At 38.5% G+C, this 26,245-nt stretch overlaps 1 long non-coding RNA gene and 1 pseudogene across 1 annotated transcript; one reads left to right on the plus strand and one right to left on the minus strand.

The window, feature by feature from the left end:
• The window catches only part of LOC128106683 (rho GTPase-activating protein 20-like), a 176,842-nt pseudogene that overhangs the window by 15,101 nt on the left and 135,496 nt on the right, over positions 1-26,245 (minus strand).
• On the plus strand, positions 1,047-23,741 carry LOC128106189 (uncharacterized). The gene is made up of 2 exons (XR_008216621.1): positions 1,047-1,793; positions 19,487-23,741. It is a non-coding gene; the product is annotated as an uncharacterized LOC128106189 (long non-coding RNA).

Consider the following 26,245-nt stretch of genomic DNA (forward strand, 5'->3'; position numbering starts at 1 on the left):
AAAGTGTTACCTGATCTTAATAACTTAATCCAATTAAATTGCGGTGTTTATGGAATAAATGCTATTGAGCAATCATTACAATAGTAGTGCCTTCTCGTGACTTCCTGCACACAGTGTCTCCCTAATTCTCACTCACCTTTAACCCTCCTCTCTACATCTGTGTTTCTACTACAAAGCCAGAAAACTCTAGGACATTATAAGTGGGATTTCTCCAAAATAGAATATGCTTTCACCACACAAAGACACATTTTTAGTCTATAAATCCAAAAGTCACATTGCTTATCTCAGAAACTCAACAAATATTAAGATTTAGGCATTTCAAAACATAGTATCTTTGTGTGTGTGTGTGTGTGCGTGTGTGTGTGTGTGTGTGTGTATAAATACTGAGATTTAGACATTTTAAGGCAGAATTGTGTGTGTGTGTGTATTTAATTCAGCCGTTTTTTTTTATCATTTTAGATTCTATGTCCATCTGTGCCTTTTTTCTGACAACAAACTGTATTTCAACTAAATTTTAAGATTAGATGTCCCAGTAGATAGGTGGCTGGATTCTTCTCAATACTTCATTTTTTTTTAATAGACTACATAATAGTATTTTTGTTTTGGTGCTTCAGTAAGGAACAGGAAAATTATTTGCATTCTCCCTTATGTCAGTCAACACAGCTTTTGCTTTTATGTAACAAGGACACCATAAAAGTATCTGAAAGTACTTTACTAAGTTACATTGGAGTCTCCATTGACTAACAGTGTCAATCCACTGAGCAGCAAAACTAGAACTAGCAAGACGTCTCAACAAATAAGTAAACTCTTCCAGTCCCTCTACCCCCGCCACTTCTTCCTACTCCCTCATGCCCCCTCCAAAGAACGAGGGGCTCCTAGACCAGTGCAAATAGGGAGGTAGCTGATTTTTACTGTATACAGGAGCTTCTGGGTCTCTCGGGCAATTCCTCTCATTCCCAGGGTGCAGGAGGAGCCAAGCACGGGCCCCACCCAATTCCCCTCCCCTCCCGTTTCTGGGATTTGCGGAGGGAAGGAGGAGGAGGAGGAGATGGGGGATGTGAGGTGGCCGGTGGGCTAGACTGCAGAAGTCTGGATTCTCCCAGGAGAGACTGGTCCCCTTGGTGCTACCAAGAGGTGTCAGTTTGGGTGTGACCTTCAGTTAGATTGACAGTTTCGCTATCCCACAGGGGCGGAGGCGGAGGAGGGGAGGGAAGTGGGTGGAGGAGAGGGCTGCCCGAACCTCTTGTCCAGCCCACCTAAGCATGAAGTGTTTTCAGTTGTTTGCTTGAAACCTCTCATCTCTGATTGAAGTAGCCGAAATCACTGCAAAATTCAAATTGAGTCCCACTGTGGCCGGTAGGACCACCAGTGCCCATCACAGACTGAATGAGGAGCTGCCTCCTCCTGGGGAATGTGAAGTGCCCAGGCTTAGAAGCCAATTGAAGGCGGGGCCAGGCGGAGGACTGATTTCAGGGTCCCAGTTTTTAGGGCCACCCCAGAGGGAAAGGAGGGATCGAGAGTCAAGAAAGAAGCAAACCATCAAATGTAAAGGAAAAAAGAATGCCTTTGATATTTTTAGCCCTCTGCCTTCCGGATGAAGTGTAGCAAACGCAGGCGACACCTTGGAAGGGACCAAGTTGGTCTGCAGCTGCGATTTCGTGAGTTCACCGTTGTGAGTGCGGGCTTGGAAATGGAACTCTGGTCCAGGAGGAAAAGGAAATGTTGGGTCTGATATCTCACCCTCACAACCCTCACCTGGACTTTCCTTTTCCAAGCCAGAGAGGTCAGAGGAGGTAAGGGAAAAAAAAGTGTTTGGGGTGGTGGGACATTACCACCGGGCTTTCCTCTGGAGGTTTTTTGTTTTGTTTTGTTTTGTTTTTGTTTTTTTCCCTTGGTGCCCCTGTCACTTGTCTTCCCCCAACTTTTTTTTTTTTTTAAATAAAATACAGATTGTAGTTGCTACCAGATTGGGAAAGGAAACTGGAGAGACAGGGACATGGGTGTAGGCAGGATAATAATGGTAGAGGAGGTAGTGGCCGATTAAAGGATATGTTAGACACACAGGGCTATGAAAGCCCTTTATTACTTTACACTCTCTTTGCAAAAAAAGGAAAGGTATTAATTACCTTGAACAAGGACGGCAGGCGTACAAAGCTTTTGTTTCGAGAACAGTCTTTATTCAGTCTGTCCTTTGAACAAATCTTCGCGTTTCTTGATTTCTAATGGGGATTTCTTTTGAAGGGTGGATTGCGGAGAAAACACAGAGAAAAGGGTGTAAAATGAACAGTGACAAACTTCTTTGTCTGTGAGGAAGTGTGAAATAGGCTGTTTTTAGTTTGGGGGATGTAAGAGAAACCAGGGTGATGGGTTTAGAATATTGAGCACACTTTGTGTGCGGCATTTTGAGATGCTTCCCGGTGGAACACATTGCACGGATGATAAAGTGGAGTTCAGGAGGATGTGTGTGGGGGTGGGCACTTTGCCCAGATGTTTATCCTTCTCCTCTTCTCCTTGACCCCCTCACCTTCACTTGCTGCCCCCTTCAAAAACAAAACAAAACAAACAAGAAAAACAGCTTCTTCTTGCAGGTTGGACACACTCTTGGAGGGTGATGAAAGTCTCGGAGGAAACAGGGTGGTGGGCAGAGGAATAGGGATTGGGAGGAAGAGGAGGAGACCTGGGCTCAGAGAGGGAGGTAAGGAAAAGTTCCTACCTGGCACCTCCAGACCTGACTAGCTGACTGAAGCCCGGTCAGTACTGGAGGAGAGGGAGGACTTCACTGCCCCCCCCCTCCCTTCTCCTGTCCTTTCCCCGAAAGGCATCTGGCTGCGGTGGTCCCTTAGGTGCTGCAGACTGCTCGCCACAGGAGAAAGCCTTTGGAGTTGAGGAGCGAGAGCAATTCACCTGGAGAAAGCAAGCTTTGTCAGAAGTGCAGAGAGAAGTTGGGAACAGTCATAAGAGGAGAGGAGAGAACAAAAAAAAAGTGTCAGGGCAACTCTGAATGCTCAGGTTTAGTAGAAACCCGAGCCTGGCCATAGGGCTTCAGTCCCAGATCTGAACACTCTCTAAAGAGAGTTAGCTAGCACTTCAGGATGCCCAGCCCTAACCTTGGCTTCTAAGCCCGGGCACTTCACATTCCCCAGGAGGAGGCAGCTCCTCATTCAGTCTGTGATGGGCACTGGTGGTCCTACCGGCCACAGTGGGACTCAATTTGAATTTTGCAGTGATTTCGGCTACTTATGTTGATTCATTTCCACTTTTTTTCAAGGATAAACACAAGTATCTTTGAAATTAGACTACCTCAAAAAGTTTGCTTTTTACCTTTGGTGCTTTGTCGCCTGTCGGGTCGGTCAGCAGTTCTGCCCTCTGCTGGTTTTATTTATCAGAATTCAAGCATCAGCCACAGCAAAGGAAAGTCTATTATTGAGTGAAACTAAAAAAAAAAAAAAAAAATGTCACTTGCCTAAGGAAGAGGAGATTGCTATTTCATGTAAGCTCGTCACATACGACAACATGAGACATGAGTGTTCCAGTGACAGTTATTTAAAAGTTCAGAACCTGAGACTTTCTGCAGTGATTACCAGCACATGGGTTACCCGAATGTATTGTCTGCCTAAAGAGACTTATTTTTCTTTTCTATACTGTGATTTCCAGTCAATCAAATTTCTATGCTTTCAGGTCATAGGTTTTTCTTTGTACTCTAACTACACATCTGAAACACGTTTAGCAAATATCTCAGTACCACATCACATACATGGCAGAAAAACAGCCTTTCCTGTAGTATAAAGCTAAAAATATGAGAAATAGTGACACATGGGGTCAGTTGTTATTTCTTATGTAATATTTTGAAAGTAGTACGAGCCATTAGACAGTGACATGGCAAGCTTTGGCCATTTGTTTTTTTATCGAGTTGGTAGGTACTTGTTACTTAGTGGAAAGCTGCTTATTGATTAATTCAGTCTTTTAAGAATTCATTGTTTAAATCTATTAAAATGAAAAAAAAAAGAAGTAATCAATTTATGCTTAAAAGGGAAACACCCGCCGGGCGGTGGTGGCGCACGCCTTTAATCCCAGCACTCGGGAGGCAGAGGCAGGCGGATCTTTGTGAGTTCAAGGCCAGCCTGGTCTACAAAGCGAGATCCAGGAAAGGCACAAAGCTACACAGAGAAACCCTGTCTCGAAAAACCAAAAAAAAAAGGGAAACACCCTTGTCAAAGCCCCAATCACCACGGAAGGGGAAGTGAACTCCATTCTAAAGTCAGCATTTAGAACTGGAGTTAAAGGGCTTATTGAAACTTGATATCACTTTCTAAATGAAGGTATCTTATTCTAGTGTCATTCCAACTTGACAGATTTGCCAGAGGTATGTGTGTATGCTTTAGTTGCTAAACTGGAAGATAATTTAAAGTGAGCTGTTTTATGTATAAAATTGGAGCATTAAAACCTTAAAAGTATTGGTTCATAAGGAAGTTAGACTCTAAAAAACTATATGCACAGGAAGTTTTGTGGGTCTGGGGAAGTGAAGTGATAATGAAATGGACTTCCCATATTATTTTACTTTGAAAATATAAAGTACCTTGAAAGTCTTCAACACACAACCTCTACTATAATTTCATACACACACACCCACACCCACACCCACCCACACACACACACACACACACACACACACACACACACACACACACACACACACACTGTTATTCATTGGCTATCCACTAACATTCATTTTTGCTTTATGCTGGATATATTTGCTATGTTTCAGAGATTCTGTGTGTGCATAAATTAGTTCATAACTTACTATGGACAACATTTATGTGAAATTTACAGTGATTGAGCTATGCCTATGTTAAAATACACACTTTATAAGTCTTAAATCACCATCTTAGGAAAAGCTGGCTATAACTGAATACTATGACCAATAATATCTAGTTGAACTTCCCCCCCCCCACTAATCATAACGTCCTTCTGCCTTTGGCTGTTAAGCCAACTGTGTCTCGTAGAGTGTTGACAATCCTAACAGGAATTTTAATGCTTGCCACTTACAACAGAGGTGCTGTTTTGAGTGCCTGGGATCAGCAGGTGGAACGGTACTGGCTCCCAGAGTATGTGCCAAGTCAACCTGTAAGAAGCTCAGGCTTGTCTCTGTAGGTATTTAATTAGAACAAATTAAAATAACTAGTATTCTCTTGCCAATAAGTGTGGAATTTGGTAGGATAATTAATGTCATGTCTTTTAATACAATGTAAGAGCTCATGAGTGAAACCTTTTTTCATGGCTCTTATATCAAGGATTGATTGGGGTGGTACATACTTATTTAGTTAACAAGGGCTCTTTAATCTACTGCTTATTTGTTTTATAATCATAATGTGTAGTTTACATCAGTTTGAAACAAGACTATTAAGTAGACAAATGTGAAATATATTTACAAAATTAGCATGATTGCTTACTGTTTAATTTTTTTTATTCCTCACTTTTCTAACATTGTGACTAAAAAAAGGCACCACTGTTTAAATTTAATTATCCTTAAAACATAGAAAGGTAAACACTATTTTTTTTTCTGAGATAGATTTTACTCCTGTTAATTTCTCAAAGCTCTAGTTAGTATATCATAGTGTATTTAGAAAAAAAAAACATTGAAAAGAATTTTTAACAGCCTGACTCATTTAAAGGAGTTTAAAATGGTCAGAAAATTTCTTACCTGAGAATGCTAGCTTTAGAATCTATAGTAAGTGCTAACCAGTCCTACTTTTTCATTTTATGAAAGAGGAAACTGAGGCACAAAAAGATAACTTGAACTTTTAAAGTACAGAGAATTTAAAGACTATGGGAAACAAGTTTACACTGTTTATATTATGATATTAGTATGAGATTTAGGGAATGAAGAAAGGAAAGGTTATGGTTTATAGTTTAACAGAAGATAATGGTGTATCAAATAGACATGGAGTCAATTGTGCTTTGTTTGTCAACTTGACAAAAACTTAGAAATGTCTAGTAAGAAGAAATTTTAACTGGGAAAATGTCTCCATAAGATTGGTCTGGAGGGCATTTATTTTGATTGATGATTGACATGGGAGGGCCCGGATAACTGTAGTTATGCCAATCCTAGCCAGTTGGTCCTTAGATTTATAAAAATGCAGTCTTAACAAGCCATCAGGAACATGAGATGAAGAAGCGTTCTTCCATAGTCTTTGTTTAGTTCCTGCCTGTAGATTCCTGTCTCTGAGTTCCTGCCTTGACTTCCCTTCATGCTGGACTGTCACAGTAAACCAAAAATAAAGCCTCTAATCCCAAGTAGTTTGTGCTCATACATGTTTTATAACAATAGAAACCTAGTAAGACAAGCGTGATGATGCAGAGATTGTTTTACAATTAGAATTTTCCACTAGGTCTAATACTCAAATGTGTGATTACTATAAATAAATGAGGGGCTGGAAAGATGACTTAGAGGTTAAGAGCACTGGCTGCTTTTCCAGAGATCCTGAGTTCAATTCCCAGCAACTACATGGTGGCTCACATCCGCCTATAATGAGATTTGATGCCCTCTTCTGGTGTACAGGCATATATGCAGGCAGAAATAGACATATAATAAATAAATTTAAAACAATAAACTTAAAAAAATGGGATTTTCAGAGTGTCAAATCAGCCATAGAAAATTACTCTAACTTTTACATATTATGTATGAAAGATACTTCTTAGACACTTTATATGTTTGATTAGAATTTTATAATTTTATTTGACTTTGAGTTACAGAGATGGAATTTTTATGAAGTACGCTTTGAAAAGACTAAATCATTTACTGTGGGATATGATGTTACAGGAACATCACTGTTCTTGCCATTGAGAAGTGGTCCATTATATCCAATTACCACCATTGCTTTATGGAAAAGATCAAAGAAATTTTAGCCAATAATGTGGAAAAAACCTAGATGCCCTTCAACTGAAGAATGGATAAATAAAATGTGGTACATATACACAATGGAGTACTACTCAGCAGAGAAAAACAATGACATCATGAGGTTTGCAGGCAAATGGATGGATCTAGAAAAAATCATCCTGAGTGAGGTAACCCAGACTCAGAAAGACAAACATGGTATGTACTCACTCATAGGTGGATACAAATGTAAAACAAAGGATGACTGGACTGCTACTCACACCTCCAGGGAGGCTACCTAGTAAAGAGGACCCTAAGAAAGACATAGGGATTGCCCAACAACAGAGAAATGGATGAGATCTACATGAACAAACTGGTCATGGGGGGCGGGTAATGGAGGGCAAGGGTTGGGGGAAAGAGAGCTTAGGGGAGCGGGAGATTCCAGCTGGATCAAGAACAGAGAGGGAGAACAAGGAAAGAGACACCATGATAAATGAAGACCGCATGGGAATAGGAAGAAGCAAAGTACTAGAGAGGTCCCCAGAAATCCACAATGATACCTCCACAATAGACTTCTGGCAATGGTCGAGAGAAAGCCTGAACTGACCTACTCTGGTGATCAGATGGCCAAACACCCTAACTGTCATGCTAGAACTCTCATCCAATGACTGATGGAAGTGGATACAGAGATCCATGGCCAGGCCCCAGGTGGAGCTCTGGGAGTCCATTGGCAAGAGAGAGAAGGGATTGTATGAGCAAGAGATGTTGAGACCATGATTGGAAAAAGCACAGGGACAAATAGCCAAACTAGTGGAAACACATGAACTGTGAACCAATAGCTGAGGAGTCCCCATGGAACTGGATCAGGCTCTCTGGATAAGTGAGACAGTTGATTAGCTTGAACTGTTTGGGAGGCCCCCAGGCAGTGGGATTGGGACCTGTCCTTAGTGCTGGGACACTTTGCTCAGCCTGGGTGAAGGGAGGAGGGGACTGGACCTGCCTTGACTGAATCTACCAGGCTGAGCTGAATCCCCAGGGGAGTCCTTGCCCTGGAGGAGATGGGAATAGGGGGTGGATTGGGAGAAAGGCAGGGGGGGGGCAGAAGGAGGGAGGACAGGGGAATCCTTGGCTGATATGTAAAATTAAATTAAATTATAAAATTAAAAAAAAACCTTGGAAATTAAAAAAATTGAAAATGTTACATTATTTTACTTGAGTGTTGTAATGTTCAACAGCTTTTATTAATTTGGAATTTTTGGTATATTGTAATGCATATTCTTAAGAAAAATTCACCCTTAATTATCATATGTAAATATTGTATTTAAGGAATTTACTGCAAATTGTGTAAGGGAGAAAATCCTAAAATGCCTGTATGTCTGTATGTATAAGTGAGAATATTTTGCTTTCTCCTTTTACATTTACCATATATTTGTAAACAAATATTTTTGAATTTGACCTTTTTTAACTTTAATTATGCCCACGTCTACAATATCCTCTGTTACTGTAAATCACCCAATGCCAAAAATTTTGCAGAATATTGAGTCTTTCTACTTATATAATACAGGAGAGTACAACACACCATGTTTGTATAAACTCTTACATCATTTACCTGTTTGAAATAATTAAATTCTTCTCCTAAATTTGAAATGTATTCAATCCTTTTGGGATATATTTTTACATTCATCATAATAACTTTTCCCTTGGGAAGTTACAATTCCATTAATCAGTGTCACCATGTTACATAGCTGTATAGAAGGAAAGTTCTCTCAGAAGCAGCATAGAATTGTCCTCTATGTATATGTTTTGTATATTTTGAACTTAAGCTGTGTTCATCCTGTCTAAAGCAAAATGACACAAGATACCTAGGGCAGTATTGCAAGTACCTCACTCAGGATGATTGTTTCTAGTTCCATCCATTTACCTGCAAAGTTTATGATTTCAAATTTCTCAGTAGATAAATAGTATTTGACTGTGTAAATGTGCCACATTTTCATTATGTATTCATCAGATGAGGTACATCTATTTCAGTTTCTGGGTATTATAAGTATAACGGAAGTGAACATGGATGAGTAAACATCTCTGTAGTAAGATGTAGTCCTTTGAATATATGGACAACTGCTGTGGGATGTTCTGTATGGCAAATGTGTTGCTGATTAGTCAATAAATAAAACACTGATTGGCCATTGGCTAGGCAGGAAGTGTAGGCAGGACAAGGAGGAGAATAAAGCTGGGAAGTGGAAGCCTGAGTCAGAGAGACACTGCCAGCCACCAGGATGACAAACAGCATGTGTAGATGCCTGTAAGCCACGAGCCATGTGGCAAGGTATAGATTAATGGAAATGGATTAATTTAAGCTATAAGAACAGTTAGCAAGAAGCCTGCCATGGCCATACAGTTTGTAACCAATATAAGTCTCTGTGTTTACTTGGTCGGGTCTGAGCTGCTGTGGGACTGGCAGGTGAGAGAAATTTGTCCTGACTGTGGACCAAGCAGGAAAACTCTAGCTACAGACAACAGTGATATGGCTGGATCTTGTGGTATATCTATTTTCATTTTTTTGAGAAACATTCACACTGAATTCCATAGTGACTGTTCCACTTTGCACTCCCACCAACAACAAATAAGTGTTCCTTTTTTCCCATCATGCTTGTGATCATTTGCTGTAATTTGTTTTAATCTTGGACATCTTGACTGAGGTAAGAGAATACCAAAATAATGTTAATTTGCATTTCCCCCACCTTCAAAGGGATGTCCTAGATCAAACCCCTCCTCCCAAGACTCAATAACCCCTGGGGAAGAGGATTCAGAAAGTTTTAGTAATGCCTTCCAATAACAAAAATAAGATGATTCTTCCATTTCAGTTTTATAAATGTTCTTATCATGAATAGGAGTATAACTTCTTGAAAATAATTTCTAGCATGTATTGATTTTATCACAAATCTTCCCATTACATTTTCAAATATAGTGATTCTTGATTAATTGACCTGAGGAGGTAGGGTGAAGGGCAAGGAGGGATACTAGGATTTCTTCAGCTGGAACAATTCCCCTTAGAAACCCACACTGCTATGACCCTCCTCTCTTCGGAGGGATTACCTCTCCAATCTGTCCTAGGTTTGGGTTCTGCTGGAAGACCAAAGGGAATGAGCTGGAGACCTAGAAATCTCTAAGGGTCCATCTAGAATTGGAGAATGAGTAGGAGAATATAGGATCTCAGGGCACCCTTTAGTCTCTTGCAGATTGGTGAGGGACAGGACCAGTCTTAAGAAGTTCACCAATCCCTTGATCCACATTGCTTTCTTCTTCCCTTCTCCCCAAGTGTTTGACAGTTTGTTCTTGAGTCCACCAGGGGGAACCTTGGTAATGTGGAGGCCTCACAAATCAGGTGAAAGGCACCTATAGCTTTCTTCCTTGGACAGGGATGAAGTGCCCTGCTGGGAGAGAAAATTCTACCTCCTGAGGGTATTCTTTTAGGACCTTTAAGATCCTTTTTCTAAGGAGTGGAGCAAGACCCTGTGATTCTGCTGATGATAAAGAGTTGTGACAAAGCAGAAGAACTATGCCTTCATGAGGTCATCTCAACCCCCAGTACAACTCTGTGGAAGAAACCAGGGATTCCTGGTCAGGATGGTGACGAGCATCTTCCACAGAGGTTCTTAGAACTTATGACAGGATTAAGGGCAAAGCTAACTTTGTGGAACAGACTGTGAGGACTGAGGGATAGGGAGCTCTCTTACACACTGTCCTCTCCTCATTTTAATTATTGGTTTTATCCTATCCAAGTAAATGGTGGACATTGGTTAGGTTTAGGACATAGTAAAAAGGAATGATTTGTCTTCTGTTGGGAAGGGAGCTGCTTTGTCACAAGGTCTCACAGGATACCTGAAACTGGTCTGAAACTCATGCTGATCTTCCTGCCTAAGCTTGCTAAATATTGAGATCTAAGGTATGAACATCATATTATTTGTGTTTTGATTTGTCTTGTTTGAGACAGAGTCTTGCTTTGTAAAGCAAGCGGTCCTGAAATCAAAATTCTCTTTCCTCTGTATCCAAAGTGCTGGGACTGTAGGCATGGCCAATGTGCCCAGCTGAGCTCTGGCTCCTATTGTCAACCTCCTGTGCACTTTTGAAACCCTCAGCTTTGAGGTGGCAAGATAGCTCAGAAGGTAAAAGCACGTACTGCTAAACTTGATGACAACAGGTCCCCTATATCTGTGTGGTATGAAGGAGAGCCAACTCCAGCAAGTTTTCCTCTGACCTCCAAACGTGCTGTTTTACCCTCAACTCCACAAACCCACAGACACACAGACACACACAGACACACACATTATAAATAACTAAGATTTTAACAAATCAAAGCAATTATAACAATCTCGAAGGCTGGGGACCCAACCTCGCATATCAGAAACCTTAGAAAACTGCCAAAGTCTCTAGTGTCAGAGAGGGGATGTGTGAGGCCCCTGGACTTGGCTAGGATACTTTTTTTTGTGTGGGATTTGGTAATTCACTTTCCTTGCAGATGTCCTAAGTTGTGCCTGAGAAAAGCACTACCCCAGTGAAAGGAGGGTTGTGGAGGTCCTGGCAGAGGTGAGAGGTGGAAGAGATCTGCTGTGGGGGAGCCAGGCGAACCTGCTTGGACTGAAGTCCTGATCACAGTGAGGTGAAGTCTCAAGCTTTTTTCTCCAAAATTTGACTAGGAGTTTCTCTGTCTGAATGTCAGTACCTCAGAAGACCCCACTTAGACTGGACATCTGGGATCCTGCATGTTTCTGAGGAGCAATGGAGAGCCTCTGAACTTGCCAAGTCTTCCTGTCAATCTAACTACCCTAGGAGGTAGAAGTTTAATGGAGGGGTCACATGTTGGGAGATATGGGCAAGAAGCAGCAGTGAGGCATGGGCAGAGAATCCTCTTGGAGAGCCAGCTGTCCCTCCAACAGTTCCTTCTTTTAGCAAAGAACTTTGTTCACAAGACCCTTCTACCTTTCACTTGGGAAAGTTCTAAACAATGGCTCTTAGTTTATCCTGAGGCAAGAATTTCAAATTGACACTTAAAATTATTCTATTCTAAAGACGTTTAGCATAAGGAAGAAAACAAACAGTGGGTTTCTAGCTGAAGGATATTAATGAGTGATTAGAGACAGAAGGGAAAAGAACACCGGCAGAGAAGAAGGCAGAGAAGCAATACAGTAAAAACTATTGAACTAAGTGTGCAGCTTCAAGGGAGGATGGCCGGAAACACAGTTTCAGATAGATCTCCATGTAATCTAACATGGATACGCAAGCCTACCTCTTTTTATGTCAAGACATAACTAGAGTACAGTGAACAGAAATTAAGTCTGTTGGATATTAAGAGTTAGAGAAAGTTACTCCGCAGCTAACAAACAAGTGTGTCAAGCTTGATGCTTGACCCAGGTGGAAGTTCCTGGTTGCTAACTGGTTGGCAGGTACGTGTTTTGTTTTGTGTTGTATCTATAGGCCATGTTCGCAAGGATTGGGGCTTCTAAGTGAACTTTTATTAAAAGGGTGTGTACATTGACTAAACTAAGTGACGTGCCTTGTAACTAAACCTTTCTGTATTCTTGCCTGCTTTGAATGACTGTGAGGGATACTTTAGAGTGCATAGATTGAAGGAGGAATATCAATACTAAATGTGGGAGGTTCCATCTTTATGGGCTAGGATTTCAGACAATAAAGTACAAAGCAAACTAAACAAAGTGCTCATCTCCCTACTTGCTGACAAACTATGAGATTTGCCATGAACTTCAAATTCTCAGTGCCAGAACTTTCTGTCACAATGGCCTATAATCTCAAAAGTGAGCAACATAAACCTTAACTTCCTTACTTTGTCAGGTCAAGTATTTTATCTCAATAGCAAATAATGTAACTAATATAGCAACCATAGTGAAGATAATAAGATACTTATCACTGTAATATCTTAGTTCAACCTTGTAGGTTTCTCTGACAACAGATCACTGGACACACCTTAAAGGAAGCACTTTCCGCCTTTCTGTGGCATTTCTAAATTGTCAGCATCACTACTCTTACGTTGTTGTCACTGTTATTAAATAAGCATCCCTTGAGCTTGAATGAAGATTAACACATACAGCCATCGGTAACACAAATAATTCACACGTCACTAAATGATGGGCAACAGATAGAATGTGAAATGCTGTGTGATGGGATGATTACACCTCACAGTGTAGAGTAAACAATGGTGAAAATGTCATCACTTGACCCAGTATGGTATGCAATTTAAAAGGCATGTATTTTTTTTAAAGAAATTTTCATTTTTTTTCTATTTCAGACTGTAGTTGATTAAGGGTACTTGAAAACAAGGGAAGTGGAACATTAAAGCCCAAAAGCAGAGAGCCTGATATTGGAAAGTGATTTTTTTTTTCTCGTCAGAGAGGAATGAAATTTCTGACCTAGATAAAAATCAAAGGACCTACTTGGGAAAATATTAAATTTCCCCATATAACAAAACACAGCCTGAAATAATTGAAATAGGGATGTCCTTCAGGATAACAGTGTAGGGATTTTTTTTGCGGTGGGGGGGGGGGATTTGGGATAAAATGAAAGACCTAGCAGTTCAGATCACATTATCTAGTGATTGAGAAATATAGTAAACTCTGTGTTTTAAGAAAATACATTAAGTCTAATAAGACAGCTGCTGGTCACCACTGACACGTGAGTGCCTCTTACTGTACCCTTCCTGGTATCTTGCTATGCTGGTTATCCTTATAGTTCATAGGTGTTGAAAGTGGTTGGGACTATAATTTGGTATTATAAAACAGTATGCAAACTGCATGGTGAGGGAACAATCATCAGTCCTACCCATCTGCAACACTGTGAACTATGACAATAACCAGTGTACACAACATTAACTCTGAGAGTCAGCTCCAATGGATACAACTATACCACTGCTCCTGTGTCTACAGCTCACGGGACATTGCAGAAGAGGGGATGAAAAGACTTTAGGAGCCAGTACACTTGGAAGTCTGTTGTGGAACAGTCTCTGATAGAAGGATGTAAGACCACATGATGGCAGTATCAAAAAGTGAAAAGTGATACTGCCATCATGTAAAGTGAAAAGTGAGCCGGGCGGTGGTGGCGCACGCCTTTAATCCCAGCACACGGGAGGCAGAGGCAGGCGAATCTCTGTGAGTTCGAGGCCAGCCTGGTCTACAGAGCGAGATCCAGGAAAGGTGCAAAGCTACACAGAGAAACCCTGTCTCGAAAAAACCAAAAAAAAAAAAAAAAAAAAAGTGAAAAGTGCATGTGGTCCCACAGCTAGACAAAGAACTACAGGGACCAAATGACTGCTGCCAAAAGAGTTAGCCTCTTCCAGGGATAACCCCCTTATTGTACAATACAGAATGGAGAGCCCTGAACCTATACACACACAAACAACAAATGGACACAGTAAGTGTATTTAAATACTTATTCATAGAAAAACACACAAATATACGTATTGAACAATAGTAACTGAACAAGTGTGTTGGCCTGAAGTTGAGGGAGTGTTGGAGGGAAGAAAGAGAAAAAGATGTGTTACAATTTTATTTCAATTAAAAAATTAAAATAATAACAGTAATAAAAGGAAAAAACAGAATATATATTAATGGGAGTTCAAGACCATTCAAGAAAAAGTGAATTTGGAAATTATTAATTTCTTTAACTGGAAGTTCTCTAAGGTTTCCATGTCTCAAATTTGTATGCAGGACCCTTTCTAGGAAGAAAAATCATAAAGAAGGAATTCATGTTAAGATAAAGGTCTCAGTTTATGAGAGGTATAACAAATGTGTTGTGTATTTACATATGATTGTGAGAAAATGATATATGTGTGTATATGGATGTATATGATGTGTGTGAGGTGGGAGGGTGGAGGGGAGAGAGAGAGAGAGAGAGAGAGAGTAGGCATGCAGGTGTCTGGGAACACAGGTGGACGTTTGAGCTTATGGAATTGAGAGGTGCTTGTATTCACACTCCCCAACCCCCAGTTTCTAAGATAGGGTCTCTTTTGTTTTCTAAATGATAGGAATATCTGTCAAAGAATTGTCTGCTGATTCCATTGTCTCCAACTCCCATCCTGGAAAAAGCTTCTAGTCTAGAGATACCTGGGTCCAGTTTTTTGTTTTATTTTGCTTTTTTATGTAAATTCTGATGATCTGAACTAATGTCCCAAAGCTCATAACTCAATTTCCTTAGATATTGAACCATATTTTCAGGTACTTGTGTACATTCTTCAAATTTTCATTTAGCTTCTAATTTTACCTTGTGTGATGGTTAATTTTGAATGTTAATGGAATTTTATCTGGAATGATCGATGACAAAGGATTCTAGGTACAACTGAGCTTCTGAGGGATTAATTAATTGCGGTGGGAAGACTCACACTAGACTTAGGCTGTACTGTTTGTTAAGCATGGTTCCTGGAATGCATTAAAAGGAGGAAGCTCAATGAGTATGAGAATTCATTGTCTTCTGCTTTGTAACTAGGCAAGCCACTTGACTAGCTCGTAACAGAACTGCCCTACAATGATGCCATGAGCCCTCAAACTCTGAGCCAAAGAAAACATTTCTTGTGTAAATAATATGCTAGAGCATCTTTTCAAATGAATAGGAAAAGAAAGTATGAAACATGTAGGTAGTAGTGAGACTGTTTTATGGTAAGAATCAACCAACCAAGTTGTTTCTTAGCCATTGGGACTGTTTCGTGTCAAGAATCTGGAAAGTTTTGGTCATAAATAATCCTAACTTGTATTTATTAAGCAGAATATAATAGGCCATTCTGATGGGAAATTGGAAGACAAGACTACTGAGAGAAAGTGACCCCAGTGAATCTGCATAGTAACTGCAGGTCCCTGAATAACCTAGGGAGGAAATGAACTTCCAAAAGTCTGTCTCCAAAGTCTGTGGAGAGTCATAAAAAAGCACACTGGAATCTAAGCATCAAATTACAAATTTATACTTATTAAACAATAAAGAATGTATGCTATACAGCATAAAATATAAAAGTGAAATCACATAAGGGAAAATAGTATAAAAATATAAGTGAAAATATTTGTAATTAATATAACATGGGAAAATGAAAGGAAAAAACAGAAGAAATGTTCTGGAGTAAGCTTTCCTGAAATATGGGTAAGTGAGAGGAGGAAGGGAACATTCAAAAGAAATGAGCAGGGACTTGAGAAGTGCTAACTCAAGGCTCAAGTTCATAATCTAAAAGCAACACCTTGTGTGCCTCTACTGGTCAGTATTGGCATGTTTAATATTTTTTGAAGAATTCCAATTTCTAGACAAAACTGGAGGATCCAAACAAATTTTATCAAATGATAGAAAAACTCTTTGTAAAAATACATTTTTTTTTTGTAGAATAATCAATATTTAAAGGAGAAAGAGAAGCTAAATGTAATTTCATAGAAGTAAGAGCTGAGCATGGCCTGGATATCTCTGGCTTGTTATGGTTAAGAAAACTGAATTTAGTAACAGGTTTATGCAACAGCAAGTGTCCCATATTCAGTGTGTTAAATATCATTAACTATTTCATTATAATACTATTAGGACACACACACACACAGAGGGACCTTCTAATTTTCTTAGACAATAGCTCAAACTGTATCCCAAGACAGCTGAAATCAACTTTTGTCTTCCAATCAGTGGCTATAATACTGTTCCAGACTCCCACAGGGTGGGATTACAGGTATGAGGCAGCACACATGATTGAGAAATGCATCTGTTTATAAAATGACTGTAAGTATGAGCAAAAGATGCCTCTTGGCACTGGTCGTTATTTCAGTGGATAATCTTGTAAATACAACCAAATACACCTAGTAATGAAATAGTTAATGATATTTAACACACTGAATATGGGACACATATATTGTTTATGCCTTTGTGTTGTATCCTGAATGATTAATATATCATTACTTTTGGGTAGCACAAATTTTTTGATCCCCACATTCTTCATCAGGGACAACAAGTCATTTATCATATAGATTATAACATAGTAATATTCCTTGAATATTTTGGATAAAATTGTTATATATATTAAAAATAAAGTATTGTAATGGTCAATATACATTGGGAGATTATTGAGAAGCATTTTGTTAAAAATATTAATTTAGCTCCCACTTCCTTAAGAGATCCTCAACCTGTCACTCACACAGAATCTTGACTCAAACTCTATTGACCTTGGCACTCAGAGGCAGGAGCTTGGGTTTTCTGACCTGGAATTGGAGTTAAAGAAGCAGTGTTCCAGAAATTGTCAAGTTGGAACAAACCTATTCTTCTGTTCAAAGGGCTTTTCTAGGACATAAGCAGCTATCAAAAACAGACAGAGCCAGAGAATACATCATCCTGACCCTATTATTTTTTCAAACAATGCTTTTAATTCCAAATAAGTAGAGTTCTAATATACATGTAAACCTGTGTTCACAGATACAAGTGGAGTCAGGATGAACTTTCTCAGCTGAACTTCCTGTGTTTCCTGTGAGAAGTTCTCAGTTTCACATTCATTCAATTAACTGTGTAAAAATTAATCTCTTTCAATTGTAACAGCAGTTTGTTTGATGGATAGCCACATTCCTGTATTTGACTCCCTCCAACTCCATTGTTTGATAACATATATACCTCAATTTCAAAAGTCTAGGCACATGGAAATGTGTGAGGGTTAGACAGGCATGATAGTTCACACCTGGAATCTCAGAACTCAGAATGATGCTGTGGGACTTAGGTTAGAGGCTAGAGTAGGTTTCAAACATAGAGAAATCACAAGATAGATAGGTGATAGGTAGGTAGGTAGAGAGGTAGATAGCTAGCTAGCTAGATAAAGAAAATGGGAGGAATCTCTAATTACAGTCTTCTGGGAAGAAAGTGAAAAGAGGAATATGTCCTATGAATATTGCTTGAAATATTTCCCCCAAATCAGTAAAAAATATTACTTGAAATGTGTAGGTGAAGTTTTCTCCAGTCCTGCTCAGCCTGCAGCTGCTCAGATCCAAATAAACACACAGAGACTTATATTATTTAAATTGTATTAATAATTTTTATTTAATTTAATAAATTTTATTAAATATTAACTAGCTCTTACACTTAAATTAACCCATAATTATTATTTATGTTTACCATGTGGCTTGGTACCTTTCCAACATTGCAGAGAAACCTTGGGTGACTGTCCAGGCAGCTGGCTGTTTCTGTCAACTCACTTTTTTTGGAAAGCCACTTGCATGCACATCTTGTATTTTTAGGTAATATTATTTCCTTCTTGGGGCTCTGAGGGAGTTGAAGATTAGATAGTTATGGTTACAGTTAGTTGAAAATTAGATAGTTATAGTAAGTTAAAGATTAGATAGTTATAGTTAAAAATTAGATAGTTATAATTATAGTTTTCCTTGTTAAGAATTTCAGAAAAGAAACTCACTAAAGAGGTACAAGTGTTTAAATTACAAAGACATTATAAGATATTTCTGGTAGTAATATAAGTTAGGATAGAAAGTGAATCAGGTACATTTTGGACTAAGCAAAATAGGATAGATAATGAAATATTTTCTCCGCGTCTGTCAAATGCAAATGGACTAGACATTGTTTAGGTATTTATTGCTTGTATATATTATATAGTTATTGTACTTATTGTATATAGTTTTTCTTATATTAGTTATAACTTTTTTCGTTTTATTAGAATAGAAAGTGGAAATATGGTGATATTTTATTTGTGCTGAAATGTGATTTTATTTGTATGTTAATAAGTGAAGTTGACTGTAGATCAGAGCTCAAAGCGAGTCATAAGCAGAGTCAGGCGGTGGAAGCACATGCCCTTAATCTGATCACATGGCAGGCAGAGTCTCTGTGTGTTCAAGGACACAGCCAAGCATGGTGACATGAACCTTTAATCCATACCAACCATAGAGACCTGGAGGTCTGTATAGACAGGCAGTGATGAGGAAGCCATGTGGTTGAGTTTAGAGCCAATGAGAAGGCAGAACAGAAAGGCAATAAAAAGACAAGTCAGACAGGAAGAAGCTCTCTCTCAGGGGAAGCTACTGCTGGTGGTAAGCTAAAGCTAGTTGTGGCTCTTGCTCTGATCTCTTTGGCTATTAGCTCTGTATTTGGCTCTGTATTTCTTATTTAATAAGACTGTTTAGAAATTCATCTATGGAAATGTTTTCCAAATTCAGTAAAATAAAGTAAAGTCTACTATATAATTTAATATAAATATAACTAAATTTCTTATAACATTCCAGAATATGCTCAAATAAGATCATACCATAAAATAAATGACTCAATTTTAAAAGTTCCCTGTGTATTTAGGTAACAAATAGGCAGTGCTATCTACTTATGTAAAGCTAAAACATACCTGTTTTGTGAGTGCTGATTCCAGCAATTCATGTACACAAACTTATTTCCTTGAAGGTTTAGTTTTAATTAGGCATGGTTTTCTCTGTTAAATATTATAAAGTGTTGAAATTATACCACTGATAAATTGGATGCCCATTTTATCCTATTGGGAAGTATAAATCACAGTGTGTACAATGTTTAAAATTCCATATTGAGAATTTTAAGAGAAAAGTGGTAATTTGTAGTCATAAGATAACTCTTTATCTTTTTTTTTTTTAAATACAGGCTCTTGACACCTGCCAGGAACCTGGGAAGGCTGAATTCAGATCTTCACCTCTCCTGCTTCTCCAGATCCAATCCTCTACTCTCCTCCCCAGCTGGGCAGCAGTAGTCCTGGTGAAGCCTCCCCCTACATCATCTCTAGTAGATTTCACAAACCTTCTCCTATTTCTTGGTTAGGGTTTCTACTGCTTTGAAGAGACACCACGACCACAGTAACTTTTATAAGGAAAACATTTAATTAGGCTTACAGTTTCAGAGGTTTAGTCCATTATCATCACAGCAAGAAGCAAGGCAGCATGCAGGCACACATGGTGCTAGAGAGGGAGCTGAGAATTCTTACATCTTGACTCACAGGAAACAGCAAGTGGTCATGATGTTTCTTCACAGCAGCAGAAATCCTACCTAAGACAGAAGTTGGTACCAGGGACTTGGGTATTACTGTGATAAGCCTGGCCATGTTTTTGTTTGAAGGAATATGTACCTTGAGATTGCCAATCAGAAAAGTAGCTGAACTCCAAGTGTTGCTTAATGGGTCATACTAGTAGGAACATGGAAGACAGTGATGCCTAATGTGATTTGATGAACTGTGGGGGGCTGGCTCAAGAGGTTTCAGAGGAGAATATTAATATGTGGCCTAGAGATTGTTCTTGTGATATTTTGGTGAATTGTGTGGCTCCCTTTGGCTTTCGTCTGAAGAGTCTGCCAGAGGCTAAAGTGAAGAGCTTTATTTTATTTATTAATTTCATTGGCAGAGGAAATCTCAAAATAGCCTAGTATAATAGCTCTGTATTGTGGTTATTAGTGGTAACTCTTATAAAGATTTATAATGAAAAGGAGCAAGCTGAGCAGGATAAATTACAAAATGTAAAATTTAAGGATAAAAGAAGCACCAAAAACGGAACAGAGCTAAGTCTTTTGTTCAAGCAGATAAATAGATTAAGAAATGAAATAGAAGGAGTGGTGGCCTCAGGGCAAGATGTCACCTAGCTAAGTTTCCAACTTGTGAAAAAAGCTTAGTGCTGGGTGTGGTGGTGTACACCTTTAATCCCATCACTCAGAAGGCAGAGGCTGGCAGATCTCCGAGCTTGAGACAAGCTGGTGTACAGAACAAGTTTGAAGACAGCCAAGCTTAGGAAGTAAAGGGAAACAGAAAGCTGATAAAGATGTAATTAAATGAGGAGACCATGTTTCAGCCCCAGCAAGAAGCAAAACTTGGCAGCTTTGGCCGTGTGGTTCTGGAGTTAAGGATAGAAAGAAAGGGCTATGGAGTTTGCCTCTGCATCTAAGGAAAGCTGCTGAGGAGTATCCCTGAATAGAGGCCTAGAGAGGCCACTGTATGAAGCTGTGATGTTGAAGCCTGGATTGTCTTGGAGAACCTCAAGATGTTGGAGATGCCAGAGCTGTGGGATGCCTTATGAGGAGAGCTGCTAACAAGGAGTGGAATCAGTCAAAAGTCAGTCAAAGAGAAAGAAGTATGTTGTAGGCATCAAAGCTGAAAGGAGTTGGAGATCTGAAGAACATTTTGACATCAGACATGGAGATGCAGAGTTTGGAATTTGCCCAGCTAGTTTTTGGTCATGCTTTGGTCCAGTATTTTTCATTTTCAAATAAAACCTGAGAGGAAAACACTCCGTTGGGTGAATACTGTGATATAAAGGAGGAATGCCAAGTTTAAATGTAATCTAGTGCCCAGTTTTCCACTGGATAGAATACAGAAAATTTATGTCACTTTGTGTTCCCTTAAGCTACTGTGATTTGACTGTATTTGCACAACATATATTCCTACATATCTTAACTGCATTAAGTAATAGAACTTTGACAAAGTTTATAATTCAGCTTCTCTCAGTGTAATCTTTTACTCTCAACATTAATTTTCTAACATAAACGTTGAGAAATATTCTCAGTCTTATTAAACTTAATACTTCAGTATGGAAGTTTACAAGAGAAAGAAGAAGTATTAAATACCTTAAGTCATACAAAGAGATGAATGATGACCCATACAACACACTACCATTTATTTGGAAGTAAATACATCTGTAAAGTAAGCCACAAACCATTTATGGATCCCTAGTGGACAACAGCGTTTCTGTTTGTGTGTCAGGTAATTGGGGATCAAACTCAAGTCTCCTATATTTCAACAAGTATTTTTCTAATAATATTATTTGTAAACCCTTATAGTGTGTGTGTGTGTGTGTGTGTGAGTGTGTGTGTGTGTGTGTGTGTGTGTGTGTGTGTGTGCGTGCATGCCTGTCTGTCTGTCTGTCTGTCTTTGTGTACTGAAAGAAGACATAGCAAGAAGAGAATCTTATATGTATATGGATGGGGATGTGTGTTTAGGTTCACAAATGAGACTTCCAGGTAAATGTTACAAATAATGCAATATTACACAACTAGAACATATTGGAAATAAAGCTGCAGGAATGCAGGGAGTGTTTTATTCATTGAAATGTGTAATATTTAAAACACTGAAAAAACTATAATACGTGGAAAGAATGAAAGTTTCCAAAAGACAACAATCATTGCTTTCATGATTACTACACTGGTATTTGGCACGTTGTACTTTATTTTGTGTGTTCAATCTGGGTATACCTAATATTTTCATGATTAAAGAAAAATCAGTGTGAGAATTCTCTTACCATCATGTATTTCTATTTTCCTGTTTCGTGGCAGCTACATTTTTATAGGCGAAACATCTGATGGCTGGTAAGGCATCTGTCACATCCACGCTTCGCACATTTTCCATGGAAGGTGTACAGTGCACAGGAAACTGGCTGCTCTGCAGTCTCCCCTTTGAGGACGACTTGTCCTTCACATTGAATGTGTACTAGGAAAAGAAAATGTTGACACTGGTGCATAGAATCCAGCATCTGACTGTGCATGGATAAAAAAATGGAAGGCATTGAATAAATCAATTAAAAGGGGTATTAATGTCATTGTTCATTCCAAACAAATCGTGCTTTGAATTTTGTCTAATTTATATTTAATTTGTGAAAAAAAACAAGAACTTTCCATAGTATGTGAACAAAACAACTTAAAATTATAAAATTAAAATGGTAAAATATTGGTATAACAAAATAAAAGAGTTTTGTTTTTGTTTTTTCTGACTAGGGGAATTTTTACATAATTGGTCATTTCTTATATGTCTAAATATATAACAGTTTGTGTTTAAATTAAAATGGTTTCTGTTAAACTTTACAATGAAATGATATAGTTTAATTCTCATCACCAGGAAGCAGGGTAACATTTGTATTGTGATACAGATTAGCTTCAGAGATTAAGCCCAAGATCTGTTAATAATTGCTTTAGAGTTAAATGTGAAATCATTTTTTGTGAATAAATATGATTTTACAAGTAAAATGATATTCACACAAATATACCATAATCTGAAGTCCTAGTCTAGAATTTGCATGTCTGTATCATGGCTAACTTGACAAAACACGATTCCTGTGTTAGTTATGTCTATACATTATGCTACATTTCTGAATCATTTGTATTTATTATTCAAATTCTTTGTTTTACTTGAATAGTGATGTGTAGCAGGATCTCAAAGAGTTTTATTAATAAAATCAAACCTGGGGCCAGTTATTAGGGTGAACACTGGAAGACCAGAGAGACAGAACAAGCCACAGCTAACCTCACCTGGTCAACTTCTCAGTTGGTCTTGTTTCCTCAGACTGGAAGCTTCTGTGTCCTCATATCTGAATGGCTCTCACCTGAGCTGTGCTGCTTGAAGCCTGAAAGCTTAACCAGCCAAATGCTTCTAGTTTCTGGTCCTCACGCCTTATATACCTTTCTGCTTTCTACTACCAGTCCCTGGGATTAAAGGCTGCTTTCTGGGATTAAAGGCGTGTGTCACCACGCCTGGCCGTTTCCAATGTGGCCTTGAACTCACAGAGATCCAGAGGGATTTCTAACTCTGGAATGTTAGGATTAAAGGTGTGACTGCCACCATTTTCTAGCCTTTGTATCTAGTGGCTGTTCTGTCTCTGACCCCAGATAAGTTTATTAGGGTTCACAATGTTTTGGAGAACACAATACCACCACAGTGATGCACAGTTCTTATAAAGCAAATGACTTTGGTGGAGCATGAGTGTTATCCAGTGCTGTACATTTAAAGTTCCAGGACTTGTGCCTCTGTCCCTGATTTTCTAAGAATAAATGACACCTGCACATTTAAAATGGAGCAAAAAAAAAATTACTCATTGCATTTAAAAAGGATTGCTGTTAAAAGGAAGTAAACTGTAGCCTCTTCACGTTCTGATTGTGATTGCTCTGTGTTCTTGACTTCCTAGATGAACAGTAGTGACCAATGTTATAAAAGCAAGTTTTGAAGGTAACTGTAGTGGGTAGCTGTTCCAGCTTTGACCTTGAAACACTGCCTCTAGTGTGGCAGCAGGCAACTGCCACACCTGCCTATGACCTGCCCCTGGGGCATGGCTGAGATAAGACCCCTTAAGACCCAAGATGTATACATGCTTTCTCTCTTGATTCCTCATGATCCTGGATGTTGGAATGTAGAGCAAGTCAGAGTTTTCCAGAGACTCACGCTGGGCTGCACCTCATCTTTCCCAGATCCCATAACTGACCCCTTAGTGGCTGAAAGTTACTCCTGAAATAAACCCCTTTTAATTACCAGATAAACTATGTGGAATTGCCTTGTTAATTGCTCCAATAGGTGATGTCAGTGGTAAATGTCTTAACTCATCAATAACAACATTCTTTTATATATACTTCATTTATTGTAATTATTTAAGGTTAAATACTCATTTTGTATACTTTCTTCTTCAACCTCTTTGTCCTGTGTCCCATGAAGACATTCAAAACCCATTCTTCTTATAAAGATTTGGAATCATAAGTACAGGCTGGCTCTATAAACTGTCCTCACTAGTGTGAATGGAGATTTCCTGTCCTGGCTGCTTGGATCCAAATAAACACCCAGAGGCTCATATATTAATATAAATGTTAGGCCAATATCTTAGACTTATTACTAACTAGCTCTTTCATTTAAATTAACCCATTTCTAAGAAACCTATGTATGGCCATGTGGCATTTGGCTCTACCTATCCTCTGGCATCTTGCTTTCCTGGCAACTGGCTGGCATCTCTCCTGACTGTGCCCTCTTTCTTCCCATCATCCTAGGTTTGGCTTTCCAGCCTAACTTCCTGCCCAGCTACTGGCCTGTCAGCTTTTTATTAACCAATGAGAGTAATACATATTCATAGTGTAGAAAAAGATGGTTTCACAGCACACTAAGTATAAAATGAGCTTCAAAGGGGTTTTCTGACTATGTATAAATTAGATACTATGAATATATATTTCTGAAATACAAGAAAATATAAATGACTACATGAAAATATAAATAATGCAACTATAATTGTTCAAACTACATGTCACATAGGAAAATTTTAAATTTTGTGTGCCTGTGTAAGGAAATTCTAATGTGCATCGTTAGACTTCCAGTTATTTGTATTTTTATTGTGTTATGTATCTCTGATATTAGTATTTGACAAATATTGACTTTAACTTCATGTGCTTGATTACTTATTTATCCATAGTATTAGCCATTTAATTTTCCCACAGTGTCATTCAAATTATTTCTATTATTTTAACTCTGCCGCAACCAAGAAAATACTCCACAGCCATCTCTATATTAATTTCTCAGACATAATGTTCGTTTCTCAGATGTCCGGCATGCAAATAATAATACCTATGAAGCATTTAAAATGGAAAGCATCTTCTGAGTCTTCCATGGTGTTCCAGTAAAGGATTAAAAACAGCAAACTTAAGTAGTGTGCACTGAGAGAGATGCTTTTCCTTAAAAGATGGTCATAGTCGCTGGACCAAAGACTTCAAACATAAAATGGCAGGAAAGGAATAGGAAATATTTGTTTATAGAGTGTTCCCACTTTTGGAAAACTTACCAGAACACCAAAACACTAAGAATTTTGTGCCTGTGCTTTAAGTTTCACTTTTGTGTATCATCACATTATATCTTCATTAGAGTCTGTGATGGACACTGTGAGGCAATAGTGTCCATAGTGAGCAGCTGTCACTACTTCATGACCACTTACTGGGGGCTTTGTGAGATCATTCCTATGAAGTAGGATATTATCATTATACCAACTTAACTGACTATAGAAAAGAGTGGTGGTAACCAATGTTATAAAACCAAGCTTTGAAGGTAAAATGTATCAAAGCTTAGACACACACACACACACACACCACACACACACACACACACACACACACACACACACACACACACACACACTACAAATTCTGCTAAATTTTAGAGAATAAAGCATCTAAAGATGTCATATTTTGTTATTGGGAGACTGAAGCAAAATTGTATTGACATTTTTCTCTTTCACATGATTATACCTCCTTTCTGTGAATAAATGTCATTGCAATCTCACCAACAATCATCTCACAGTCTATTTTTTTTTCTTTTTTGCACCTAACACATTAGCCTCCTTTATCTTTCATTGTGTAATCCTTCATAAATTCAATTATTGTTAATTTTTGGTTTATTATTATGACATAAATAAAGATATATGAATTACTACTGTATAGTGAGAATACTGTATATTCGCTCCACTTCAGCTTCATACAAGTTCATTCATTCTTATAACAAATAGTCAGGACATTTTTTATTTTATTATTTCTTTTGTTTTCTTTTTGTTAATCTTAGGGGCCCTTTGCAAATATACTATTCCTTCTGGTTTTGTGTTTTTATTGGATTCCTGCATGTGGGAATATCTG

Source organism: Peromyscus californicus, unplaced genomic scaffold, assembly GCF_007827085.1.
Source record: "Peromyscus californicus insignis strain IS unplaced genomic scaffold, ASM782708v3 Scaffold_9__1_contigs__length_137607984, whole genome shotgun sequence".
Classification (NCBI taxonomy): domain Eukaryota; kingdom Metazoa; phylum Chordata; class Mammalia; order Rodentia; family Cricetidae; genus Peromyscus; species Peromyscus californicus.